At 42.0% G+C, this 27,450-nt stretch overlaps 1 long non-coding RNA gene across 2 annotated transcripts; it reads right to left on the reverse strand.

The window, feature by feature from the left end:
• Positions 1 to 27,450, reverse strand: LOC140736744 (uncharacterized). 2 transcript variants are annotated; one of them, XR_012100998.1, is made up of 4 exons: positions 27,357 to 27,450; positions 26,724 to 26,839; positions 25,019 to 25,196; positions 1 to 358 (listed from the first exon to the last, which is right to left on the reverse strand). It is a non-coding gene; the product is annotated as an uncharacterized lncRNA (long non-coding RNA). The 2 variants fall into 2 exon arrangements; XR_012100997.1 differs by having other exon boundaries at positions 27,316 to 27,448.

Below are 27,450 nucleotides of genomic sequence, written 5' to 3' on the forward strand. Positions count from 1 at the left end.
TCCAGCCTCCACAACCTACCAGGTACAGAGAATTCCAGAGCGTGCTTCTGTGAGAACATCACCTTCAAAACTGTTGTTAGAAAATAGTTCACCGAACAGTCAAATGAAGTTTGTAAATAATTTCAGGTCGCTTTTCCTTCGACTGGTCCAAGACGGCGCCGAGAAGTGACAACTCTTTGCATGCAGCTCCAAAGGGAATCACCAAATATTCCTGTTTAGGACTACTACAGCTGAAATCCACAGTCACAGCCATGCGTACTTCAGCAAGCACCATCTTTTAAAGACTTTTGAAAACATCTATCGATCCTCAAAACTTGTGGACCCCAGAAAGCAGAGTCAGATCGTGCGGGCAGTTCCCCTGTAAGCAAAAGGAGACGCAGAGTAAGGTTGCTGGGCTGCAAGCAAGGTTGAAAAGCAGAGTCCTTTGAAGATGGGTGAACACCAAGAGAGATAAAAGGAGAAGGAAGTCATTGCAGGGTCTCCCTGTGGCCAATCCCCTCTGCAACAGGTATACCCCTTTGGATACTGCTGAGGGGAAAGACCCATCTGAGCAAGGCAGCAGCGGCCAGACCAATAGCACTGTGGTTGGCTTTGAGCCTCAGAGGGCAGAGTGAAATTAGGCAGAGCAATAGTCATAGGGGACTTGATAGTTAGGGGGACAGCTAGGAGATTCTGTGGCAGCAAAAGAGACACCAGGATAATTTGTTGCCTTTCGGGTGCTAGGGTCCAGGATGTCTCTGAGCAGTTGCAGAATGTTTTTCAAGGGGAGGGTGAGCAGCCAGAGGTTGTGGTACAAGTTGGTACCAATGACATTGGCAGGAGAGAGGGGTAGAGGTCCTGCGCGGTAAGTTTAGGGAGTTAGGAAGGAGGCTGAAGAGCAGGACCTCCAAGTTGGTAATCTCCGGATTACTCCCAGTGCCACGAGCTAGGGAAGGTCAGAACAGGAAGATGGCGCAGATGAATGAGTTGCTGAGGAGATGGTGCAAGGGGCAGGGCTTCAAGTTCTCGGATCATTGAACCTTTTCTGGGGAAGGGGTGACCTGTACAAGTGGGACAGTTTGCACCTGAACTGGAGGGGAACCAATATCCTGGGAGGGAGGTTTGCTAATGCTATTGTGGAGGATTTAACTAGATTTGCAGGGGGGTGGGAATTGAGGTGAACAGGCAGAGGATGGGCTGATTGGCGCACAAGTACTGACAGCTTGTGGAGAGTTTACGAAGAAAGATAGGCAGATGATAGAGCAAAGAAGCACTCAGCAAAATGGTTTGAGATATGTCTATTTTAATGCAAGGAGGATGGATCAGCAAGGCAAATAAGCTTAGAGTATGGATCAATACGTGGAACTATGATGCTGTGGCCATTACAGGGACTTGGATGTCTCGGGGGCAGGAATGGCTGCTGAGTGTGCCGAGCTTTAGATGTTTTAAAAAAGACAGGGAGGGAGGTAAAAGAGGTGGAGGAGAGGCACTGCTGCAGAAAAGGAGGAAGTCATGGAGGGATTGTCTACTGAGTCATTGTGGGTGGGAGTCAGAAACAAGAAGAGGGCAATAACTCAACTGGGTGTTTTAATAGAAACCCCAAGAATAACAGAGTCATCAAGGAGCAGACAGGGAGGCAGATTCTGGAACGGTGCAATAATAATAGGGTTGTGATGGATCATTTTAAATTTCCTAATATTAGACCATAAGACAAAGGAGCAGAAGTCAGCCATTCGGCCCATCGACTCTGCTCCGTCATTTCATCATGAGCTGATCCAATCTCCCCCGCCTTCTCACCATAACCTTTGATGCCCTGACTACTCAGATACCTATCAATCTCTGCCTTAAGTACACCCAATGACTTGGCCTCCACTGCCGCCCGTGGCAACAAATTCCACAGATTCACCACCCTCTGGCTAAAAAAAATTTTTTGCATCTCTGTTCTGAATGGGCACCCTTCAATCCTTAAGTCATGTCCTCTCGTACTAGACACCCCCACCATGGGAAATAACTTTGCACATCCACTCTGTCCGTGCCTTTCTACATTCGAAATGTTTCTATGAGGTCCCCCCTCATTCTTCTAAACTCCAAGGAGTAGAGTCCAAGAGTGGTCAAACGTTCCTCATGTGTTAACCCTTTCATTCCCGGAACCATTCTAGTGAATCTTCTCTGAACCCTCTCCAATGTCAGCACATCCTTTCTTAAATAAGGAGCCCAAAACTGCACACAGTGTTCCAAGTGAGGTCTTACCAGTGCCTTATAGAGCCTCAACATCACATCCCTGCTCCTATACTCTATTCCTCTAGAAATTAATGCCAACATTGCATTTGCCTTCTTCACCACCAACTCAACCTGGAGGTTAACCTTTAGGGTATCCTGCATGAGGACTCCCAAGTCCCGTTGCATCTCAGAACTTTTTTTTTAAATTTTTTTTTATTAGTTTTTCAAAACATTTTACAAAATTAAAAACCCCAAATCCCAGTGGGGAGCATTAATACAGTGCAAGATTAAGCATACAATAACAATATGCTACAAACGAAGAGAATTTAACAAAAAAGCACCTAAATTAAAGACAAGTGAGCTTAGTGTCCTCCCCAATCCCCACAACACAAGAAAAAAACAACAACTCCAGACCAACCACCACACAGTATAAAGAGTATAAGTCCGGACAGTCAAACTCCCAGACTGTGAATACACTTAGCAACAGAGGATAATAATGCCTACTACCAGAAAAAAAAGGGAGCTGAAAGGGACCGAAAAGAAGAAAAAAAAAACCCTAGTCAAGAGGAAGGTTATGAAAGTACTCGATAAAAGGTCCCCAGACCTTATGGAACTTTAGGTCCGAATTAAGAACTGAATAATGAATTTTTTCGAGGTCCAAGCAGGCCATAATGTCGTTAAGCCATTGCGCATAAGTGGGCGGGGCAACATCTCTCCATCTGAGGAGGATCAAGCGTCTCGCCAGGAGAGAGGCAAAGGATAGTATTCGGCATTTGGTCGGACCCAGACACAAATCTGTCTCGCCCCAAAAACCGAACAGAGCAATTAAGGGGTTAGGTTCTAGGTGCTGATTCAGAATACCTGATAATGTAGTGAAGACATCTTTCCAGAATTTCTCCAAGCTAGGACAGAACCAGTACATGTGGATGAGAGAGGCCACGCCCCTCTTGCATTTATCACAAAGCGGACTAATGCCAGGGTAGAATCGAGATAGTTTAGATTTAGACATATGGGCTCTATGAACAATCTTAAACTGTAAGAGGCAATGGCGAGCACAAAGGGAGGTTGAGTTGACCGATTTGAGAACTGAGTCCCAGCTCTCCTCGGATAAGGAGATATTTAAATCCTGCTCCCAGGCCATTTTAATTTTAACCACAGGGGCCCGTCGTAAGGCTGCTAGTTTATCTCGGATAATTGAGATTAAACCTTTACCTAGTGGATTAATGGAAAGAAATAGGTCCATAGCATTTTTCGCAGGCATTTCAGGAAAGTTAGGAATTAAAGGAGCAGTAAAGTGTCGGATTTGGAGATATCTGAAAAAGTGAGCATTAGGCAGGTTGAACTTAACAGAGAGCTGCTGAAAAGAAGCGAAGCGATTATTAATGAAGAGATCTTCAAAATGTCTAATGCCCTTCCTGCACCAAACATGGAATGCTGAATCATACGTAGTAGGTAAAAAAAGGTGATTATGTGCGACAGGGCTAGAAACGGAAAACCCCTGGAAACCATAGCATTTCCTGAACTGAGGCATCTCAGAACTTTGAATTCTCTCCCCATTTAAATAATAGTCTGTCCGTTTATTTCTTCCACCAAAGTGCAAGGTAATGTTACAGCTATATAGGACCTTAGTTAGACCCCACTTGGAGTACTGTGTTCAGTTCTGGCTGCCTCACTACAGGAAGGATGTGGATACTACAGAGAGAATGCAGAGGAGATTTACAAGGATGTTGCCTGGATTGGAGTGTGTACCTTATGAGAATAGGTTGCGTGAACTTGGCCTTTTCTCCTCGGAGCGACGGAGGATGAGAGGTGACCTGATAGAGGTGTATAAGTTATTGAGAGGCATTGATCATGTGGATAGCCAGAGGCTTTTTCCCAGGGCTGAAATGGCTAACACGAGGGGGTATAGTTTTAAGGTGCTTCAAAGTAGGTACAAGGGGAATGTCAGAGGGAAGTTTTTTCACACAGAGAGTGAAATGCACAATCAGAGAAGGTGTTAGAGGCAGATACAATAGGGTATTTTAAGAGACTGTTAGATAGGTAAATGGAGATTAGAAAAATAGAGGGCTATGCAGTAAGGAAATTCTAGGCTGTTTCTAGAGTAGGTTATATGGTCTGCACAACATTAGGGGCTGAAAGGCCTGTAATGTGCTGCAGATTTCTATGTCTCTATGTTAACCCCACTCCCTACAATCCTGCTGGTGAATGTACAGTCTCTGAAAAATAAAATTGAAGACCTCAGAGCAAAATTGCAGTACCTGAGGGACATCAAGGACTGCTGTGTACCTTGCTTCACAGAAACATGGCTATCCCCACCATTTTAAATGCAGTGCCGCCCACCAAAAAGACAGGGCAGCTGAGACTTTTAAAGATAGAGCATGTGCTGTAGGCTTCATGATTAACCCATCATGGTACACAGACGTAGCAGTTCTGGCTCACTCCTGCTCAACTGACCTGGAACATCTAGTGGTCAAGTGTCATTCATTTTATTTGCCAAGGGAGTTTTCTGCTGTCACTCTGGTAACAGTGTACGTTCCAGCCTTGGTCAACATCAGGCGGGCACTGGAGGAGCTGAGCACTGTGATCGGCAGTCATGAAATAACACACCCTGATGCTTTCCCAATCACCATGAGGAATTTCAACCAAGCCTGCTTGAAGATTATGTCTGCCTACCCTATCTATTCCCCTCAGAATTTTAAAAACTGCTATCAGGTTTGCCCACTGCCTCCGAGGCTCCATTTAAAACAACCCAAGTTTGTCCAATCTCTCTTTATAGCTCATACCCTCTAATCCAGGCGGCATCCTGCGCCTTTTCCAAATCCTGCATATCCTTCACGTATCGGTCGACCAGAATTGCCCACAGTACACCAGGTGCAGCCAACCAAAGTTTAAAATGGCTGCAGCATGGCTTTCTCACGCTTATGCTCACGTGGTTGTATGTTGCTTCAGCTTTCATTTCTCCCGTGGTCCACCATCCTCTCCTATTAGGTTCCTTCTTCTTCAGCCGTTTACTTCTTCTACTGATCCCACTCATCTGGTCTCACCTATCACATGATACCTTGTGCTCCTCCTTCTCCACTCACCTACTGATTCTTGCTTCTTCCTCCTTACTTTCCAGTCCTGATGAAGGGTCTCGGCCCGAAACACCATCTCTTTATTCTCCCCATGGATGCCGCCCAACTTGCTGAGTTCCTCCAGTATTTTGTATGTGAATATCATAGTAGAGGGTGCTGGGGTGGAGCTACGTCTCTATCAAAGGAGGTGTAATGCACTCCTTCCCTCCGCTAGCCTGTAGGTCACACTTGGGCAAGGTGTAGCACCAGCTTAGCCCCACCATCCCCCAAACAGGGTCATGTGAAGCCTTGGGAACAGGTGGTGGATGGTCATATGAGCAGCTGGTGCAGATCACAAGTCCTGGTCATACAAACACTGATGCCAGGCAATCTCTGAAGACTACTGATAATGGCTGACACTGACTTGATAATGACTTGTAAAGACACTACCCAGAAGAAGGCAATGGCAAGCCACTTCTGTAGAAAAATTTGCCGAGCACAGTCCTGGTCCAAGACCATACTCACCAACGTCATACGACACAGTGCTAAGGAGGAAGATGGTATCATGGTAGAGCACCCCAAGCCCCATCGTGAAACAATCTGTCAAACAGAATTGGTCAGTGAGCCACATGATGAGACAAGTTACAAGCTTACTCATAGATTTTCATGAGCATCCTTAAAAAGGAGAGATGGCTTAGTGAAGAGTTTGCGGAGCACTGGGCCCAGGCAGATGCTAATGCAGGAGTGAGGTAAATGCTATTTACTCATCTATTGTTTTCCATATTCAAGGGTCATATAGCAGAGTCCTTCAAGTGAAGACAGCAAAACATCAGAGCCTTCCACTTCCTATAGTACAGGTTTTCTTTCTACATTTCTCGGCCACAGAGCTGACTAGAAGTTTGAAAATTTGACACAATGAAACTATAGGCACAAGAGATTCCACTGGTGCTGGAAATCTGAGCAACATATACAAAATACTGGAGGAACTCAACAAGTCAGGCAGCATCTACGGGGAGGCGGGTGGAGTAAACAGTCAACATTTCGGGTCAAGTCCTGTGAAGGGTCTCAGCCCAAAACGTGGACTGCTTATTCCCCTCCATAGATGCTGCCTGACATGCTGAGTTTCTGCAGCATTTTGTGTGTGTTGCTAAGCAACTGTTTTTATGGCTGGAGAAAAGCAAAATAACGGCAGATCCAGTGAGAGAGAAGATAAAGAGGTTGAGTGAATGGGCAGTGAGAGTAAGTTGGTGAATTTATGAGTGGAGTGAGAGTGAATGAGCAAGTTAGCATGTGAACAAGTAAAAGTATGAGGGAGGAAGAGTGAGATTGTGAGTGAGAGTAAAGGTTGATAGTGGCAGGAATGTGAATCAGTGTGTGAATGGTCAGAGTAATTGAGAAATGGGAGAGAAGGTTTGTGAAAGAGTGTGTGAGATTGAGTGGATGGCTGAGTAAGGGAGCAGGGTGTGGAGTTAGAATGAGTGGGGAATAAGAGCAAAGGAGGTGACTAGATGAGTGAGGTCGAGTGGAAGTGAATGAGTGAGTCAAAGGAACAGAAGACCATAAAATATAGGAGTAGACTTAGGCCATTTGACCCATCGAGTCTGCTGCGCCATTTCATCATGGCTGATCCACTTCCCTCTCAGCTCCAATCTCCTGACTTCTCCTTATATCGCTTCACGCCCTGACTAATCAAGAATCTATCAACCTCTGCCTTAAATACACCCAGTGACTTGGCCTCCACAGCTGCCTGTGGTAATGAATTCCACAGATTCACCACCATCTGGCTACAGAAATTCCTCTTCTTCTCCAATTCTGAGGCTGTGTCCTCTGGTCTTAGACTGCCTCACCTTAGGGAACATCCTTTCCACATCCACTCCATCGAGGCATTTCAACATTCGATAGTTTCCAGTGAGTAGTGACCCAGAGCCATCAAGCACTCCTCATATGTCAAGCCTTTCAATCCCCGAATGAAGTACAAATGAAGAAAAGGGGGTGAGGATAAGAGTGAGAGAGAAATAAAAAAGAGTGACTGCGTGAATTAGACATTTGACTGTGGGAATCTGATTCTATTCACCTACTGTGACATCGTACGTTCTTAATCCAGATCGACAAACATAAGGAGATTTAAGATTAGCTTTATTTGTCACAAGTACATCAAAACATTGAAACATACAGTGAAATGTGTCATTTGCATCAAATCAGATGAGCGAGGGTTGATCTGGGAATGGCCCAGAAGAGTCACCGTGCTTCAGGTGCCAACATCGCATGCCCACAACTCACTAATCCTAAACCGTACGTCATTGGAATGTGGGGGAGACTAGAACGGCCATGGGGAGAATGCACAATACCTTAGAGATAATTCCTGGAATCAAACCTGGATCGGTAATCACTGGCGGTGTAAAGTGATTATGCTGACTGCTATGTTACTGTGCCACTCTCAGTCCTCACTGAAACAGAGAACAGAACGGGTGGACCATCCTCCTTCAAGAAAATCAGTTTTGGCACTTTTTATCATTATGGTAAAGCCATTTCTCTGTGTATAAGTTAATGTGCTTTTCTTGCTGGCCTCTATGATGGTTAGAGCTGTGAAGTATTTTGAGAGCAGAGAACTAAGACCTCTTCTGGTGTACATACAGTAAGCTCGCTGAAACTCTTATCTAAGCCTAAATCCAGCTGTCTTTCAAAGTCCATTAGATTAAACTCTAATTCCTGTCGTTAGCGAGTGTAACCTCGCTATTTATAGAGGTAATTGTAGTTCCTTGTGCAAATGCCTCAACATTGTCCAATAGGAGGAACAGTAATACAAGTGAAATATCGTTACCGGTGAAAAAAATCTTTCCATTTATCTTGAAGGAACATTAAGCTATCAAGCAGAAATTAGACATCTGCACTGAGATCAAGAAATGCTAAGGTGTTTAATAAATTTATTCCCCATCCACTCCCTTATCTTTCCGGCTTTCAGGCACTGCAATAAAAAATATTACAGGTGTTTTTAGCACAGAATAGTTTCTGAGGATAATAAGGAACTGTGAGCCGTGCTGAATATAGACCTCGGCATCAGTTTTCAGTGAAAATGACTGTACATCCAGAAGAATTGGTTAAGTTCAAGGACATAAATATCCTTCAGGTTTCGGAGTTCAGTTCAGGACTAACAATTCTGACTGGTAAAACAAAATTGTTATGAAATTGTTACGAAAACATCTACGTGCGCCGGTATTTCTGAGTCTCCACCCTTGACCTGCATGACTGACAGCAGTGAAAACCAAGAGGAAGCTAATGAGACGATGAAGGAATGCTTGAACACCACCAGAAATGGAGGAACTCCATTGCTGCTGTAAACACCTGCGGCGTAACGGACAGTAAATAAGGGACATATATACTATTGGAGAAAATAATGAGATAAATCTTCAGGACCTGATGATCAAAGTCCAAGTCCAAGTACATTTAACATCAATGTATATATATCACCTTATACTATCTTGAGATTCATTTTCTTGCAGGCATTTACAGTAAAAGAAAGAAATGTAATAGAATTTAGAAACATAGAAAACCTACAGCACAATACAGGCCCTTCAGCCCACAAAGTTGTGCCGAACATGTCCCTACCTTAGAAATTACCTAGGGTTACCCATAGCCCTGTATTTTTCTGAGCTCCATGTACCTGTCCTGGAGTCTCTTAAAAGACCCTATCGTTTCCACCTCCACCACCGTCGCCGGCAGCCCATTCCACGCACTCACCACTCTCTGCGTAAAAACCTTACCCCTGGCATCTCCTCTATACCTGCTTCCAAGCACCTTAAAACTGTGCCCTTTCGCGCTAACCATTTCAGCCCTGGGAAAAAGCCTCTGACTATCCACACGATCAATCAAAACTATGAAAATTACACATACACAAAAAGAGATAAACAATCAATGTGCAAAGGAAGACAACTGTGTGAATAAAAATAAGTAACTAAGTAACACTGGGAACGTTGAGTTGTAAAGAGTCCTTGAAAGTGAGTTGATAGGTTGTGGAGTCAGTTCTGTGTTGAGATGAGTGAAGTTATCCACACTGGTTCAGGAACCTGAGAAAGGATTTTGTTCCTTCGGTACATATGGAAATAACAGTTGTAGTAATTACCATAAGACAATTAAACATAGGAGCAGAAATAGGCTATCTGGCCCATTGATTCTGCTCCACGACTCAGAGATTTCTCAGAGATCTCCAGACTTGGGATCAATGCACAGAGATCAATTCCTCTGGGGTGGAAGTCAGCAGTGTTACGTACCCGTGGGTATCTTGTACTCGTCACGTGACAGTGGTGTTGAAGATATGCTGGACTTAAGGTAGTGGTCTTGTGATGGTGGAATGACATCATTTTCCCGCCAGTAGAGGTCATGTGACAGTTATTTTTTACAGGGTATAAAAGGAGGACCCCTCCCTGTGAGGAGGGGCAGTTCGTGGCTGGATTTGCCATTTTGACTCCATGCCACTACGTGGTCCAATATTATGACGCAGTTTGGTTGAAAGATGGAATTTTATTTAATGCCTAAAGTTTAAAAGGTCATTGCTGGCAGTTTCTTTATAATACTGCCCGTTAAAAATCAGTGGAGAGTGAAGATCGGAGTTCGGGAGTTAAAAGATCAAGGAAAGGCGATTTCGACGGTGAAACAGGTTCGACCTTGTTTGATCCTCATTCAGAAGGAATTCGTTGGCTGTGCCCGTGGTAACCCCTGCAAATAATAGCAGAAAGGATTGGGTACAGTTTTGTCAAGGAAAGGTCAGTGCCTTTAAGCAGTTTCGTTTTCATCTTCGTAAATTCTCCGGGAAAAGTATAGTTCGACTGGGAACCGCAACAACACAACGTAAAAGAGAATTAAATCATCTAAAAAGTCTCTCCTTTAATGGACTGTAAGCATTTTGAACTTTCGCAGCACTACTTTGAAGAACTGTTTTTGCAACATCGCTTTAAGAACTGTTTTTGCTTTATTCCTTTAAGAACTGTTTAAGCTGTCGCACAGCAGCTGATTTCCGGTTACGTTAGTGGTTTGTTTACTTTTGGGGGGGTTTGTTTTTCAGTGTTTAATAAATGTTTTATTTGTTATAAAAAACCCTGCCTCAGTTATATATTTACTGTTGCTGAATCCGTAACAGCAGAAGGAGGACTAATTTTAAAATTAGAGTCTGACCAATCAGAAATGAAATCTGAAATAGCTCTTTGCATAAACACTGACCTCTAAGAGGACCACAACCTTGTCACGGTTTGGAGTCTTGCCTGCCTCAATGGCCTGGAGAGCTATGTTGGCTGGAGCCAGGGCTTTTGGCTTTGGCTCTTGGTAGGGTCATCCATGCCAAACAGGTCAAAGGTTAGAGGACAGACTGGTAGTGATCCACCGCTCCTCCAGGTTTGGGGTCTCAACTCAGGGCTAACAACCCTGACTGGTAATACAGATTTGTTACAGAAGCAGCAATGAAGAATCCTTCTACATCAGAATGTGATGGTATTTATGAATCTCCATCAAGGACTTGCATGACTGACAGTAGTGAAAACCGAGAGGAAGCTACTGACACAATGAAGGAAGCCCTGAACACCACCAGAGATGGAGGACAGTCATTGCCGCCCTAAATGCCAGCGATGTAACGGACAGTAAGGAAGTGAAAACTGTGTAAAAAGTAAGAAACTACATCCATTTCCAGAGAAAAACTGAGGATAAAAGCACTGAATAAAATGAGCAACACACACAAAATGCTGGAGGAACTCAGCAGGCCAGGCAGCATCTATGGAAAAAAGTACAATTGACATTTCAGGCGGAAACCCTTAAAGTTGGTTTCCACAGATGCTGCCTGGCCTGCTGAGTTCCTCCAGCATTTTGTGTGTGTTGTCCTGATTTCCAGCATCTGCAGATTTTCCCTTGTTTGTGATGTGATTACTGCTCTGTGAAGTCTCTTCCAGGGATGCCTGAAGAAGTTTAAATCTTCCTTCCATAGATGCTGCCTGGCCTGCTGAGTTCCTCCAGCACTTTGTGTAAGGTGACACATATGTACTTTGATTATAAATTTACTTGAATTTTGAATTTTGACATTTAAGAAACTCTTAGATAATCACATGGATGAAGGAAAAAATGGAGGGTTATGTGGAAGAGAGAGGTTAGATTGATCGTAGAGTAGGTAAAATGGTCAGCACAACATTGTGGATTAAAGGGCGGGTACTGTGCTGTAATGTTCTGTGCTGTATATATATCTGCGACTCGTGCAGAGCAGTAAAGTATGAGATACAACATCCAATGTGAAATAAACTAATTGATTCTTGAGTTGTAGAGAGATACAGCACTCAAGGACACCAGGGGTGGAACAACTGACCTTTGTGGTACAGAATGTAGCTTTAATTATGATGGCAAGGATAGGGCATGGATGGGGAAATCAAAGTTCAAAGTTCAAAATAAATTTATTATCTAAGTACATATTTGTCACCATATACAACCCTGAGATACATTTTCTTGCAGTGAATATAAAGAAAATATAAACAAAAAAAGCAAGCAAAATAATAATAGTAAATAAATAAGCAATAAATATGGAGAACATGAGATGAAGAGTCCTTGAAAGTGAGTCCATAGAATGTGGAACAGTTGATGTTGGGGTGAGTGAGGTTGAGTGAAGCTATCCCCACTGGTTCAAGAGCCTGATGGTTGAGGGTAATAACCTGGTGATGTGAGCTCTGAGAGTCCTGTACTCCTTTCTGATGGATGGTGGGGGTCTCTGATGATGATGCATTCCTGTAACAGAAATGTAGATGCGCTTAGTGCTGGACCCGTGACCACAATTTTGTGTAGCATTTTCCATTCATGTTTCTGTGATGCAACTAGTCAATATACTCTCCACCACACTTCTATAGAAATTTGTCAAAGTTTTAGATGGCATACCGATCTTCACAAATGTCTAAGAAAGTAGAGGTGTTGCCGTGTCTTCTTTGTAATGAAACTTACATGCTGAATCATGAATAGATCTTCTGAAAAGATAACACCGAAAAAATTAAGGTTACTGACCCTCTATACCTCTGAACTCCCGATGAGGAGCGTTGCTCCAAAGAGTGCAATGTGAGGTTATTCTTACCCTTGGCCATGAGGCTCTATAATGAGTCAACCTATAGCTGGGGAAGTGACAACCCCCTCCTGTAAGACTGCTTGAGATAACTTATATTTCATTCTTTCTTACTTCTCTTCTAATATTTGTATATCTGTGCACTTGTAACGCTACTGTGACACTGTCATTTCCTTTTGGGTTCAATAAACTATCTATTGAACCTATCCATATACACATTGTATTGAACCTGTCCATAGACACACTGCCTTGAATCTATCAATAAGTTCCCTCATTTCAAACTCCAACCCTTCAATCCACACCGCCCCAGCATCCCCTGACAAACCCAACTAATTCTATCCTAGTGTTTTTCTGACCTTTTGTAGCCCAACGTCCCCCTGAAGAATTTTCAGACTTGCCAACACCCACCTAAAGCACCTTCATACCTGCCGATACCCCTCTTAGGCACAATATACTTTCCAGCACCCCCATAGTGTAAAAACAACTCTACCATTAGCTAACAGGAGAAGAATGATTCTGCTTTAAATTTTTATTTGTCTTTAAACCTGGCTTACGCAGTACCTGTGCGCTGTACAGCAGCTTCAATATCAATGTGAACCTTGAGCTTGATGATTTTAGCAAGAGTTGAAATATCTGGTTCAAGTTGTGACAGCAAAAGCCATAAGTCCCCAGAGTGTCTTTCTGTGAAACCTCTTTCAACAAGGTAGGTGGATGGGAATGAAATGAGGAGCAATTTGGCTCTTCTCCAAAATCCAGGAAACTTCATATAATAGTGTAGCCACATACCACATAAGCTCACATTTTTGAAAAGAATTTTGCTTCTTTATCATTCCAAATTTCAATCATTTCTTCTTGCAAACTTTCTTTCTGTTTTCCACCTTGCAAAAAAAAAATGGACTGAATACTCAATCCAAAATTTCCAGATCATTCAAATCCTTGAATTGATTCTGAAAATCCTTCTTCAGTGACTGCAGGTGTAAGCAGTACTCTTGCAAATCACTGTCTATGAAAGAGAGTGACATACTTTCCATGCAGGAAAACTGTGAGAAGATTCTCCTACCAATTTTACTTATATATTTCCAATTTTCTGATAAAAGTGGACGCTGCTATTTGATGGATGAGCTTTAATTCTGTTGATAGCAGATATTACAAGAGTCATGCTTGAAAAAAGTCGCTGACTGAGGTTTTGGGCTGCAAGATGTTGACAATGAATTATACAATGGATTGCAAACAGACTTAAAATTTCTTTTTTCATAAATGCCAGTAAACCAGCATGGTGACCTGTCATATATAGTGTCCTATCTGTTGCACAATAAATCATGTTCCTAATCAAAATACTTTTATCCTCAATATACATTTTTGAGCCTGTCAAAGATTGATTCTCTGTTGATATTTGTTTTTAACTTTTTACAAAAAAACTCTTCATAAAGTGTTCCATTATTCATAAATCATACATATGCGATTAGCAATGGCCCATTGTCTCGCACAGTTGACTTATCCAGTTGTATTCCAAATTCTGTTTTTTGTAGCTCTGTGCATAGTTCATACTCCACATCTCCACTCATTTCATCAATACGACAAGCTACAGAGTTATTACTCGGGAATTAATTTTAAAATACTGGTATCCATTTTGCAAACATTGGTTCTGATACAGCAGACATTATTAACCTTTCACCAATTGTATGAGATTTTCCACACTTTGATATCAGTTTGGAAATGTTATAAGAAGCAATGGGACCACTATCAAGGTCACTTTTAGCTTTCTTGGCAAATGATTCGAGTGAGCAACACTCTTCAAATGTTTCTTTCATCTTCTGTGCCAGTGAAAAGCTTGTCATGCATATTGGTTATAGATATCAATTCATTACACCGTGCATTGAGGCAGAATAAGGTAAAGCAATAACAAAGCAACACACACAGAAAGTGGGAGAAACTAAACAGGTCAGGCAGTATCTATGGAAATGAACAAATAGTCAACGTTTTGGGCCTAGACCCTTCTTCGAAACAATAACAATGCAGAATAGAGTAAAATCTGCAGTGAAAGTGCAGTGCAAGTAAACAATAAAGTGCAAAATCATAATGATATAGGCTGTGAAGCCAAGATAAAGGACAGAGAGGTGATAAGTGGAAAAGGCCAAGGGCTTTAGAAGGAATCTGATAGGAGAGCAGAATGGATCATGGGAGGAAGGGAAGGCGGAGAGGCACCAGGGGAGATGATAGGCAGGTGAAGAGAAGAGGAAAGAGGCCAGAGTTCGGAAATTAAGTAGAGGGAAGAGGAGGAGAAAAATTACTGGAAGCTGGAGAAATTGATGTTGATGAAAATGTAGAGTTCATGAGGGAAGTTTAAGCATTATCCAGTTTATCTCCCCAGACCTTATCCAGTTCCACCGTAGTAAACAATACACAGGAAGAAAAATCCCTGTGGACCATTTAATCATTGCAACAGATTAGGTTAGTCAGATTAAATCAAAATAGAATCAGTGTTGTCATTTGAGATTGCCTCTCAATGTTGGTGAATCAAAATGCAAGGGAGTTCGCCACTAGATGGCGCCCCATCTCCTAGTAAAGAGAGTTCTGCGGCAGAAGAGCGAACCCACACAGCTGCCACTTCAAAGGAAAGTAATAGAGGCAAGAAACCGCAGGTGCGTGACAGCTCGAGCAGTCTGCCGGGAATAAATTGGTTTACCAAAGAAGAACAGTGGTTATCACAGGAAGTGCATTGGTTTCTGTTATCACTGCACGATGGTTTTCTAGCTTCTGTGATTTAACATCACCTTGACTTCAGATAGATTGTGCAGACAAGATCAAACTGGCCTTTACGGTAGAGCAAGGAGCAATACTACTGTCAGCATCTGTGAATACACCACCAGGTTGTGCTGATCAGCGATAAAAACCTCTGAAAGAAGGAGAAAGTCAAAACGCGCTCTTTATCGTCGACAGTGGTTTGTGCTGTCCATCCATCAACAGAATTCTAACGAACTTCTGCAGATGTATTGGTGAAAGTATCCGGACTAGTTGCACCAATGGTCAGGTTCAGCAATTCGAATGCGCAGGAAAGTAAGAAGCTGCAGAGAGCAATGCAGATTTCAACATTTATGTGAAATTCGGATAGATATGTGGATGGGAGGGGTATAGAGGGCCATGATCCAGGTGCGTGTCGATGGGACTCGGCAGGATAAGAGTTTGGCACAGACAAGATGGGCCGAAGGGCCTGTTTCTGTGCTGTGGTGCTGTGTGACAGTAGCTCTGGAAGGTATGAAGGGAAAGCTCCATCCGCATTCCTCCAGCAGCGGCACAAACAGTAAGATACAGCCAATTAAACACGGAGGCGTGAGGATGTTGTTCTTTTGGGGTGCTGCAGTCTCTGACTTTGGGGTTCAGAGGGCCACTCTAGAAACTTAAACACTTGTGTAGAGTCATGGTCATAGAGCACAGAAACAGGCCTTTTGGCCCATCTAGTCCATGCTGTACTATTATTGTGCCTAGTTAGACCATAGCCATTCATACCTCCCATCCAAGAACCTATCCAAATTTCTCTTAAGTGCTCAAATCGAACCCTTCTCCACCATTTCCACTGGCAGCCATTCTCTACCCTCACCGCCCTCTGAGTGAAGAAATTCCCCCTCAGGTTCACCTTTCACCCTTAACCGATGATTCTGGTGTCTAGTGTCAGCTAAACTCAGTGGAAAAAGCCTTGCTTACATTTACCCTGTCTATAACCCTCATAATTTTGTATACCTCTATCAAATCTCCCCTCATTCTCTCATAGCTAGGCTGACTCACCAGCTGTGCACAGCCTCTTGGGTCATATATTAGATCAAGGTCTGGTCTGGTCTACCTTGCGGATGAAAGAGATTTCAATTCGCAACTTCAATAAAGAGGCAAGGGAGATTCTCTGGGCAATATCTACCCTGAACCGATTATCAACAAAACAGTTCATTTGACTGTCACCACATGGCTTGTTCTTGGAATCTTGCCCTGTACAAACTGGCAACTGCATTTCTTACATCACTGCAGTGCAACATTTCCTTTTCCTTGTGAAACGGAGACATCTCTTTCTCATTAGGGAGAGAGAGAGCCTGTGGTATGCCGAATACCGGGTGAATGCGTAGTCTTTGGAGTACTGCAAGTCTGTGTCTTTGCCGTTGCTTTTGCTGCACGCCTGAGTGCTCAGTGGTGGGTGCTGATGCTTTTCTTTGCTGGTGGGGGGGAAATTACACGCTTACACGTGGGAGGGAGGGGAGCTGGGGGGGACTTTGGGGTTCTAACATTCAACTGTCATTCACTCTTTGGGGGCACTCCTCCGTTTTCGTGGATGGTTGTGAAGAAAAAGCATTTCAGGATGTATATTGTATACATTTTCCTGACATTAAATGTACCTTTGAAACCATTGTAGACTCTATTCACATGACCTTGTAGTGACCTTGTGATACTTTGAGTTCTTTGAGGACAGTGAATTGAGGGAAAACAAGTGGATGTTGTATATTTGGATTTCCAGGAGGGGTTTCATAAAGGTTCTGATCAGGTTTTGATTAGGTTTTGACTTGCAGAAGTTCAAAGTGACCAGAAGAAAGATAGTACAGGGCATAAATACTCAGCAGCTCAGACAGCATCTGTGGAGAGAGAAATAGAGTCAACGCTTTCAGTCAAACGGCCTCTATCAGAACTGGGGGGAAAATGAGAGTACAAGTAAGGCGGGGAGGGATGCAGAGAACTGAGAAATGTCTGGCATACTTCGACCAAGATTGTCCAAAAACCAGTTACTAACAGAATCAGCTGTTAGAGAGAGAAGAGAGAAAGAACAAATAGCAAGTTAGAACTGTCAGATGCAGAGTAGAGTAGTTGCTGGATATCTGAAATAGAAGGGAAGGCTGGAAATACCCAACAGGTCAGGCAGTGCCTGAGGAGAAAGAAAAAAAGCAGATTAATGTTTCAAATGGATGTCCTTCCATCAAGAGTCCAATAGCTCAGACACAGTCAGGTAGGGCTGGTTATTTGAAATTGTGTCCCTGCAGCTTGCTTAGATAGAAAATTAGATGCTGTTTTTTGAGCTTAAGATTGGCTTCATTCAAACAGGATACCAAAGACAGAAGTAAAAGTGAGGGTGAGATGGAGAACTTGCAGAAACATCCAATCCATCCATTAATCTAAGCATTCAGTCCACTAACGTGCTCCTAGACTTCCAGCTCACCTGTTACTTTAATATTAAAATAAATGACTGTATAGAAACACAAGAGGTTCTGCAGATGCTGGAAATCCAGAACAATACACATGAAGTGCTGGATGAACTCAGCAGGTCAGAAGCATCCGTGGAGAGGAATAAACAATTAATGTTTTGGCCAAGATTCTTCACCGATTCCTGATGAAGGGTCTTGGCCTGGTACATCGACTGTTTATTCCTCTCCATAGGTTAGAGGTTCCCAACCTTTTTTATGCCATGGACCAACACCATTAAGCAAAGGGTCTGCGAACCCCAGGTTGGGAACCCCTGCTCCATGCTGCCTAAACTGCTGAATGACTCCAGTAATTGAAGCCAATCATTTTTATCGATACCAGTGAACAATTTAAACAATTTTTCATCTAGTTAAAATATGTTGAGTCCAAGCTCTGATACGGTCCCAATGTGAAAATTTTGCCTGGTACTTGAACAATGTACCATGTTTAACTTTCTGGAAACAACTCACTAAATCCAGAGAACAGTGACCGAATACAGTGGGTGTTGCTGGCCTGGGTGGCTCGGCCCTCCACTAGATAGGCTAACTGAACCATCTTCATGCCTTTTCAACAACTGTTTTCAGACTATAAACAAGTACCGTGTTTATTGAATGTTAAATAGGAAGAAAGACAATATACTCTGCACAAGCAGTAGATTGAAAGTCATTACATTCTCCTCAGAATATCAGAAAGACAAAGTCTCCTTTGTTGCTTTAACTTTCATTATAAAACAGATCCTTGAAACAAAGTTCAATTCTTACTTGCTATCATTGAGCTTCTGATCAGCTTTATGTATCTGACAGGCGCAGAATGTCATCCTTCAAGTCCTTTAAAGAGGCACCGAAACAGATTATTTTTAGAATTGAATTTCTCTCAACCACATCAGATAGGTTGTCATTTGCATGTCATCAAGTAGGAGGCATGCATAATTTAAATGAGCTAGTTCACATAAACGAATATCCCTGTATTAGTGTACTGTGTCTCAGTATTACTCATTTACTTAATATTAATTTGTATTTGCACTGTTTGTCTTCTCACACGTTGTTTCTTTGTCAGTCTTTGAGTGTAGTCTTTCATCAATTTTATTGTACTTCCTTGTTCTACTGTGAATGTCCACAAGGAAATGAATCTCAGGGTAGCATATGGTGACGTATACTGTAAGAACTTTGATCATACATTTATGTTAACCTTTGAACTTAGAATTTTGACTCGCAGTGGTGAGAAATTAATTTTCGCTCTGGTTCTGATGAAAATATGCTGCTTAAGATTCATTCCCAAACCCCCACTTTGTCATAACAGTTATTGAGTTATAGAGTATAGAAATAGGTCCTTCAGCCCATCTAGTCCATACTGACCTGATCTTCTGCCTAGTCCCATCTGCTTGTACCTGGACCATATCCCTCCAAACCCCTCCCATCCATGTACCTATCCAAAATATTTTTAATGATTACTTTTATTCAGAGATTCAGCCCTGGTTCAGTAGGTTAACAGGCCCTTCCGGCCCAACGAGCCTGCACCATCCAGTTACGCCCATGTGGCCAATTAACCTACTAACCCATACATCTTTGGAATGTGGGTGGAAACCCAACAGTCACAAGGAGAACGTGCAGACCGTGGCTGAATTGAACCCGAATCGCTGGCACTGTAGTAGAGTTATGCTAACTGCTGCACGGCCGTGCCCGCCCACACTCAAGGGGTACAGTTGAACCCACATCTACCACCTCTGTTAGCGCAACCCCCTCTAAGTGTGTGTGTGTGTGTGGGGGGGGGGGGGGGGGGGGGAGGGGGCAGCCTTCCAGCTTGCTGTTCATTTGCTTCTGCTTTGATTGTCAGTTCCATGTAGAATGTTGCCCGCCGTTACTCATAAGCCCTGGCACGGCCATTTCTGCCACAATTGCCGCCGGTGAAAGCTGCAGAAGGTCTAAGGCTTGCTGGCCTATGTTTTCTCTGGGCCCACCTTTTCAACAGAACCGTCGGCACTCAGTTTGCATAACATTGAGGATGTGGCTTTGTGTGTACAACTCCACTGATATCTGCTTTCCCCTCTGGCTGACTTGTTCACAAACAACAAGATTGAATGGATCCCAGGCGGAGTTAGGCCTAGCGTTGCGCACATCTATAATGGCCTAAATCTCCTGTTCCTTTACAGTAAATGCTACATAAAGGCCATTTAAGAGGATAAAAATGTGAGGGAGCAACAAATAGAAAATTACACTAATAAAGTTGTAGAAGTAGGAGTACGAGGAGCCTAAAGACTGGTGTGCACAACCTTTTGCATTTTACATTGCACGTGCAGAACCCAGTCCCATACAGGTGCACACACAATAAAACTAGAAATCAGCACCTAGAACTAGATCACTTGTTTTAGAATATTAAGCAGAGATTATTAAACAGAAATTATGAAAGCATTTAACTCTGTTTGCCTTACTATACAATTTACAAACACTTCTGCATTGATGAAATCCTGTTCAACTTAAATGATTGAGTTACTGCTGTCTTCAAAGCCACCCTAAAGGGTGTTGCGCGACTAATATATTTAGAGATCACTGCTAAGAACATAGAACATTAGACTGTAAGATATAGGAGCAGAATTAAGCCATTTTGTCCATCAATTCTGCTCCATCATGTCATTGTGGCTGATCCATTACCCTCTCAAACCCAGTCTCCTGCCTTCTCCCCACAGCCCTTGATGCCCTGACTAATCAAGAATCTGCCAACCTCTGCCTTAAATACACCCAAAGACTTGGCCTCCACAGCTGCATGTGGCCACGAATTCTACCAAACATATAGTTACTTTACAAATTACCTCATGTTACCCATAGCCCTCTATTTCTCTAAGCTCCTTGTACCTATCCAGGAGTCTCTTAAAAGATCCTATTTGTATCCAGGAAGAAGAAATTCCTCTTCTTCTCTGTTCTAAAAGGATGACCCTTCGATTCTGAGGCGGTGTCCTCTGGTCCTAGACTCTCCCACCATAGGAAACATCCTTTCCACATCCACTCCATCAAGGCCTTTCAACATTGGATAGATTGAATGCGTTCACCCCCCCCCCCCCCCATCTCTGTTCTAAATGGATGTCCCTCTATTCTGAGTGTGCCCTGTGGTCTTAGATTATAGGAAGCATCCTCTCCACATCCACTCTGCCGAGGCCTTTCAACATTCGATAGGTTTCAATGAGATTCTTCTGAATTCCAGTGAATACAGGCTCAGAGCGATCAAACGCTCCTCATACGATAAGCCTTTCCATACCGGAATCATTTTCATGAACCTCCTTATAAAGTCTCAACATTACATCCTTGCTTTTATATTCATAGAACGTAGAACACTACAGCACAGTAGAGGCCCTTTCGCCAATGATCATTATAACTTACTCTAAAATCAATCTAAACCTTCCGTCCTATGTAGCCCTCCATTTTACTTTCAGCCATGTGCCTATCTAGAAGTTTCTTAAATGTCCCTGTTTTATCTGTCAACTCTGAAAAGAATCCGCTAAGAAGTTGAAAGGAAATTGACAATCTAATTCTAATTTGTTGTATCTCCCTGCAATAAGCTCTACCAGGCTCAATAGTATCAAAAACTTGCAGAGAACCAACTTTTGCTCCGCTATAACATGGGTTCTTAACCTGGGGTCTGTGAAAAAATTCCAGTGGATCCATAAATCTTGTTATTTAATGTGTTAGTTAAGAATTGCTTATGTTGCTATATCACAATTTTGTTCTTTTATATATTTTGATACCTGCATTTCAATATAATTGGATTCTTTTGTAATCCTACATATTTTGTATATTTAAATACATTATTCAGAGCAGGGATCGACAGGCTTCACCAGACTGCCAAAGGGGTCTGTGGCATAAAAACGGTTGGGAACTCCTGCTCTGTAGTGACCTGGAGCAAGTGGGCAGTTTATGAACCTGCACAAAGCGACAGCTTAAGTACAAGAAGAGAGAGGGGAGCTCATCAGGAAACTTTGCCTGAACATTGGATGAAACCAGTGTTAGAATGGTGATGGTCAGAATTGGAGTGCCAAGGTCCACGTATGAAAAATGGGAATCTTACTGTAGAATTGGGAAAGTTGTTTCTGCCCATGGGTGAAAAGTCACAAAGAAATTAAATTTCTTAAATAATTACAGTGATATATTAATTGCATCTTTCATGTTACAGCATCATTCTCATTATGTGGACATTTAATTAGAGTTGCCATTTTCGAACTGCTACTGTACTATTTATTGTAATATTAAGACCTACAGACCTGGGAACGTTGCAAGTTTAATGATCTTACCTCTGCTGACATTAGTAGCTACACTTTATCTTAATGACCTTGGAGAGAAAAAATTCTCCATGGTTAGAGAGACTTCTGGTAGAAGTATGTGTGAGCAAATTTCATTTCTATCAACAGTATATTTGTCTATTGCATTTTTGTTCTCTTGTTATCTCAACTTCAGTACGAGCCACATCTGGGTTATCAAACATGCTCCTCCCACCTAACAGGAGAAAACATTTAATGCATTCCTTTCACAAATATATTTTGCCCAGCTTTAATTCTTAGTAGCAAGAGTTATAACCATACAACCATCAGGCTCCTCAACCAGCATAGTAACTTTACTCACCACAACCCTGAACTGATTCTACAACAAACAGACCCACTTTCAAGGACTCTTTACAACTCATGTTTTCAGTATTGTTTTTTTATTTTGCACTATGTTTTGCACATTAGTTGTTTGTAAATCTTTGTCTATTTATGCATAGGTTTTTGTGAAATACTATTGTATTTCCTTTTTGTTTCCTGTAAATGCCTGCAAAAAAATTAATCTCAAGGTAGTATATGGTGACATACACTTAGTGTCGACTTCATTAGGTACACCTGTAAACCTGCTTCTTAATACAAATATCTAATCAGCCAATCATGCAAAAAAGCAGGCTGACATGGTCAAGGGGTTCAGTTGTTTAGACCAAACATAAGAATGGGGAGAAAATATGATCTAAATGACTTTAACCATGGAATGATTGTTGGTGCCAGATGGGGTGGTTTGAGTATTTCAGAAACTGCTTATCTTCTGGGTTTCTCACACACAACAATCTCTAGAGTTTACAGAGAACGGAGCAAAAAAAAACAAAAAAGGAATCTATTGAGCAGCCATTCTGTGAGCGAAAACACCTTGTTAATGAGAGAGGTCAGAGGAGAATGACCAGACTGATTCGAGCAAACAGGAAGGTGACAGTAACTCAAATCATCATGCATTACAACAGTGGTGTGCTGAAGAACATCTCTGAATGTGCAACACATCAAACCTTGAAGTGAATAGGCCACATCAGCAGAAAACCATGAACATACACACAGTGACCACTTTATTAGATACAGTAGCTATCTAATAGAGTGGCCACTGAGTGTATATGTATTTTGGTAATAATTTTTACTTTGACTTTGACATTAGTCACCACCTACATCATATACCTTGTACATTGAACACCAACCAGTACAGAAATGCCTTGCTTTAGGTTAGAACATACCCTCAATATTCAATGTCATACTAATATAATAACTATACAAGTGGGATAGAACCATATAGATTAGAAAGTCTAGGACTTTCCTAGTCCTAGTAAAATGAATCTCAGGGTTGTGGTGAGATATATGTACTTTGATAACAAATTTCCTTTGAACTTTGGAAGCTTTTGACCTTTCACTCAATATAGTTCACCAGTAAACGTAGTACCAAGAATGATTACAACTGACATATGCATCACTTGTTTAAGTACAGAAGGGGGGGAAATTCATCAGGGAGGTTTTCATGAGGTTTGGATGAAAATGACGTTTGGCTGGTGATGACAGGATGATGCAGAGTGCCCAGGATCACATCTGAGATGTGGGGAATTATCAGAGGAACCGAAAAGGTTGCTGCTGCCCATGGAAGAGTAGCCACGAAGGAATTAAATTATGAAGTAAATTGTTTAACCAAATATAATAATAAAGTAAAATATATGTATCAGGAACAGTTTCTTCCCTTCTGCCATCAGATTTCTGAATGGACAATGAACCCATGAACACTACCTTACTACTTTTTCTCTCTCTTTTTGCAGTACTTACTTAATTTTTAATTTAACTTTATATATTATATTTATATACGCACTTCTTACCATAATTTACAGTTATTATTATTGTGTATTGCCCTGTACTGCCGCTACATAACAAATTTCACAACATATGCCAGTGATATTAAACCTAACTATTATTCTGATTATGATCTTTCATGCGACAGCATCTCTCCTGTTATGCAGACATTTACTTTGAGTTGGCATTGAGTAAGGCTAGAATTATAGCATAGTAGCTACCATAATGTTATTTCAGCACCAGCGACCTGGGTTCAATTTCTGCCGCTGTCTGTAAGGGATTTGTACATTCTCCCTGTGACCATGTGGGTTTCCTCTTTGGTGCTCCACTTTCCTCCCACAGCCAACTCAGTCATCAGGCAGAGTCGATGGGCCAAATGGCCTAATTCTGCTCCTGTGTCTTATGCTCTTATTCCAAAGACGTACAGGTTAGTAGGTTAATTGGTCACATGGGTGTGTGGGCTCATTGGGTCAGAAGAGCCTGTTATCATGCTGTGTCTTGAAATAAAAACACAATGTTGGCTGGCACATTAACTACTTGCTACGATGCCACAATTTCCCATCAATACAAATAAAAACACTACCATAATTTTTTTTGCCCAGGAGTTCTAAATGGTGATTCTTTATAACTACACTGGAAAGTGGATCAACAATGGGAAGAAATGAATCTACACTTGTATTAATATCTAAGCTCAGATATTAAGAACGGACTCTGGAACAGAGTTCCGGTAATTAGCAGAACTCAAACCCCACCAAAATAATCAGTCATCATCAGCATCGTTATCACGATGTACCATGTCACATGACATGGACAATGGTGGTCTTCCATCTGTCTTTAATCTCATCGTTGTCTGTGGGGAAGACCCTTCACACTGTTGTTCTTATTCTTTTCTCTATCCATGACCAAGATTGTTCTTGGTAAAATTTTCTACAGAAGTGGTTTTCCATTGCCTTCTTCTGAGCCGTGCCTTTACAAGATGTGTGACCCACGCCATTGTCAATACTCTTCAGAGGTTGTCTGCCTGGCTTCAGTGGTCGCAAAACCAGGACTTGTGATATGCACCAGCTGATCATATGACCATCCACCACCTGCTCCCATGACTTCGTGCGACCCTGATTGAGGGGCTAAGCTGGGCTACACTCTGCCCAAGGGTGACCCGCAGAAAAGCAGAGGGAAGGAGCACCTTACACCTCCTTTGGTAGAGACGTATCTCCCCACTGCCACACAAAAAATGATAATCAATAGAAGTCTAAAATGACTTTTTCCATAAGACATTAAAGACAGTGAATATCTTAGCACAATGTTTGTATCAGAATTCTTGGAAGAAAATCAACACTTTCTATCTTGTATTCCTTCCCCTCTCCCTACCTTGTTGGTCCGGCCTCTTCCCCTTCCTTTCCAATCCTGATGAAGGGCTTCAGCCCAAAACATCGACTGTTTATTCCTTTCTGTTGCCTGACCTGCTGAGTTCCTCTAGTATTTTGTTACTCTGGATTTCCAGCACCTCCACTTTTGTGCTTAAGGAAAATGGCAGTAGCTTGTCTTCCTATTAAAAAGATGGTTTAGGGAGAGAAATTCAATTTGTGAGTTGTTGAAGAATGTACATTCATCATTTTGGAAATATAACAGTGACACCAGCCTTAATTCCAATTTTGTCAGCTATATCTCCAAGTGATTTAATCTACAAATAGCTACACCTCAAAAATCAATTTGTCCCAGCATTTGATTAAATTTTATGTTGTATTATTGAAGTATTATCTATCACTTTAGGCTTGGTTTGATAGAGCACACACATTGTTATGTGAAGTCCCAGCATCCTAATTTCCTGGGCAGAAATATGTGGCTTTCAGTGATGTCCTGTGAGTTAATCACAAGCATCTTGGCTGACATATCAATCTGGTATTGAGAGACTCGCTTCAGCATCACTGTTTTTCAGAACGTGTGTTAAACCAAGTTCCTGGTTACCTGTTACAAACACTACATCAGAGATGTCCCTTTGAGAAGTTGCAGAAAATTAATCCCAGGGGCCCTCTGCCAACATTCCAAAGTTCAAAGTTCAAAGTAAATTTATTATAACAAGAGATTGGACAATCTTGGGTTGTTTTCTTTGGAGCAATGGGAGCTGAGGAAAGGTCGGATAGAGATTTATAAGATTATGAGGGGCATTAGGGTTGAAATGTCTGATAACAGAGGGCATGCATTTAAGGTGAGAGGGCAATTTCAAAGGAGATATGGCCGGCAAGCTTTTTACGCAGAGAATACTGGGTGCATGGAATGCACTGCCTGGGGTGGGGATGGTAGAGGCAGATACATTAGACACTCTTAAGAGATGTTTTATTAGGCACATGAATGTGACAGCCCTAAGGAACCAATAATTAATAAACAAATAAGCAATAAATATCAAGAACATGAGATGCAAGTTCTTGGAAGTGAGTCCATAGGTTGTGGGAATAGTTCAGGGGCGGGGCAAGTGAAATTGAGTGAAGTTATCCACTCTGGTTCAGGAGCCTGATGACCAAGGGGTAATAATTGTTCCCGAACATGGTGGTTTGAGTCCTAAGGCTCCTGTAATTTCTTCCTGATTGCAGTGGTGTGAAGAGAGCATGGCCTGGATGGTTGGGTTTCCTGATAATGGATGCTGCTTTCCTGCGACAATGCTCCATGCAGGTGTGCTCAATAATGGGGAGGGGTCTTTACCCATGGTGGATTGGGCAGTATCCACTTCCTTTGTAGGATATTCCATTCAAGGGCATTGGTGTTTCCATACCAGGCTGTGATGCAGCCAGTCAATATACTCTCCGCCACCCTTCTATAGAAGTTTGTCAAAGTTATAGATGTCGAATCTTCACAAACTCCTAAGGAGTCAAAGTGTCTGTTGTGTTTTCACTTACTTGCTGGGCCCAGGACAGGTCTCTGAAATGAGGGATTTAAAGTTACTGACCCTCTCCGCCTCTCATCTCCGATGAGGACTGGCCAAGTACAATAGAATCAATGAAACTCCACACAAACACTGACAAATTGTTCAAAGACAAAAAGAAACAAATAATAAACAAACAAACAAGTAAATACATACGCAAACAAGAGACAATCTGCAGATGCTGGAAATCCAAGCAACACATGGGAACTCAGCAGGCCGGGAGGCAAAGAGTTGTAATAACTTCCTGAACCTGATTGTATGGGACCTCCTTCCTGTTGGTAACAGCAAGGGAACATGACATCACATTTTTCTATAACTTCACCTGAAAACAAATTAATTAATTATCTGTTCAATTATTATTTTGTGAGATGCTACAGCCACTCTAGCAGTTTTCTTTGACTGTATACAATACATATGGGATACTAAACCCATTTAACTATTCAAGTGAATGTTCAGGGTCCCATGGCAAATATTTTCCTTAACATCCAGGCCATCTGTATCCTTTACTATCACAGAAAAGATTTTATGTTATTCATCTTGTGAGACCTTGCTGTGTACAAATTGACAACTGGGATTTCTAACAATAAAAAGTTCCATATTGTTGGTCATTACATTCTTTACAATGTACTGGACTTGTGAGAGAAGCAACATGAATGAAAATATTATTTTCATAATCTTCTCTCTCCCTTTAATCCCCCAAGGTTTCTCTCAGTTTTATATATTTGAGGATTATATTTCAGTAAATTACCTTGAGATATCTGAAGTAATTAATGAAACTGAACAACATACACAAAATGCTTGAGGAACTCAGCAGGTCAGGCAGCATCTATGGAAGTGAATAAACGATCAACATTTTGGGCCAAGACTCTTCACCAAACTGGTC

This window comes from Hemitrygon akajei, chromosome 12, assembly GCF_048418815.1.
Source record: "Hemitrygon akajei chromosome 12, sHemAka1.3, whole genome shotgun sequence".
Taxonomy (NCBI): domain Eukaryota; kingdom Metazoa; phylum Chordata; class Chondrichthyes; order Myliobatiformes; family Dasyatidae; genus Hemitrygon; species Hemitrygon akajei.